Source organism: Mycteria americana, chromosome 1, assembly GCF_035582795.1.
Source record: "Mycteria americana isolate JAX WOST 10 ecotype Jacksonville Zoo and Gardens chromosome 1, USCA_MyAme_1.0, whole genome shotgun sequence".
In the NCBI taxonomy this organism is placed as follows: Eukaryota; Metazoa; Chordata; class Aves; order Ciconiiformes; family Ciconiidae; genus Mycteria; species Mycteria americana.
The window spans coordinates 190,100,764-190,102,789 of NC_134365.1; positions in this window are offsets into that span (position 1 = coordinate 190,100,764).

Below are 2,026 nucleotides of genomic sequence, written 5' to 3' on the forward strand. Positions count from 1 at the left end.
ATCTGCAATGCATTAAGGAGATGAGAATCTTCAGCAACAGGCAAAGTCAATTCATCATTCTGGTAACAAAGAAAGAAAGAAAAGAGAAATCCCATTAGTCATTTACTCCTGACGGGCATATTGATTGATGTAGTTAAAATGTTCACACTAAGATAACCTTATTAGATTGAAAATCACTTTCTTTCCAAGAGGATCTACTAGGCTCCAATTCAACAAAGCACTTAAACAAATACCTGATATTAAGGGCATGCCCAAGTCCCATTGGTGGGGTTTTCTTAAACAGGTTCCACCTAACACTTAAATGCCAAAGCTTAAGATAGCAAAAAAAGATGGCATAATGCCTATCTGTGCTCAGACAGGCCCAAAGCTGAGCAACCAAATACTTCGCATCGTAACACGCAATGGTATCCTCGTCCCCACTAAGGCTGTACTAAAGATTGCATCAGTGATTTCATTATTAACCCAGTTTGCTTTGGCTGTAAAACGCTGTACAGCTGAAACTTACTGTATGCAGGCTGGAACAGAGTGTACTTTATATTCATTACTAGTACTCAGACAAATTATTTTGGACATTTTATGCTACACGCTGATGAAGAAAATAATAAAAACGTACAGTGGAATCTATTGAATCTGTTTAATTGGACCTGCTGGTGGCCATCCGACCATGCCAATTAAATAAAGACAAACAAAAGCAGCTCTCAAAGGACTTGCAGTGAATAAACGCAGGGTAAATACTGCATGATTTTTGTTATTGCATTATTCTGTATAGTTGTGTGTCTGAAACATAAACTAGCCATAAAAAGCAACTCGCCCTCCTGTTTGCAATATCTGGTTAATTGTGTCTGCATCTTCCCTTCATCCACTCAGCCTGTTTAATGTCAAAAGAGAAAGGAGGGAAAAATAATAAGGTTAGTTTGGCAGAACTGGTGCTTCACAACCTCCTCTTCTGCCTGCCCCTCCCTGCCAGTTCCCATCAGGCATGATGGTCCTCTGCTCTGACTGACTGCAAACCGAGACAGCTGTTTCCAGGTGTTTTACTGATGCAGGAGGCCCAAAACCTTCCACTGCCCCGGGTGTCAGCTTTGGGGCACCCGTGGATCACCTCCAGACTGTGCAGCCCTCTCCGTCCGTGTGGGCAGAGTGGTCTCTGCCAGCTGTGGGAGCCCATGCACACACAGGCACGTGGGCACCGCCGATGCACAGGGGACCGCTCAGTGGGACGTGCTCCTCACCCCTCGGCTGGGCTTCCCCGGCGGGACAATTTCTGAGAACAGAGTAGCAAACAGAGTAGCAGGAATGTTTCTGAGAACATTCCTGCAAATGCCAGGCAGGAATGGCACAGCACCGTCCATGGTGAAGACACTGAGTAGGCGAGGTCCCAGCCAGCACTGTGTCTGTGGTACTCTGGCGATGGTCATCCGTTATGACTTACTGCGTACTAAAAACCATAGGTCTGAGACCTGCTGGTTAGCACATTTTAATCCACCAGGATGACCTAGTTTAGTTTCTTAATACAAGTGCCTGGCAGAATCAATTCAAGTGCTACAGAGAAGAACATGTATAGGGTATCAATACTTTCGCCTTTGTCAATCGAACTTATAAATCTCATGAAAAGGAATCACTGAGCTGGTCTGGCAAAAGTCATATTCCCTAACTCTGTGTTGATTCACATTGAGGACCATCTTTAATTCGCCTCTTATACTTCTCTCAGGATACATTTTTTCAGTTCTCTGGAACTTTCCTTCTGATCCAGGACTCTTGAAACCCAATACCAATGGCCCAGAGAGACCCCAAAGGCTTCCCTTTTGCTACTGTTTGGTTTAGGCTAGCTGTCTGCATCTGATTTTAAAGCACCTAGCTTTACCACTGGCAGTCTAACACTGCATCCTTCATTGCTAGACAGAAAGTATCTCTATCATATAATCTAATTATGTCACTTAATTTCCATCTCCTTAGAGAACTAGCTTTGGAAAAGTCTGCCATTTCTGCCTTTCATGAACAATTCTATCATTTCTCTTGTAACAAA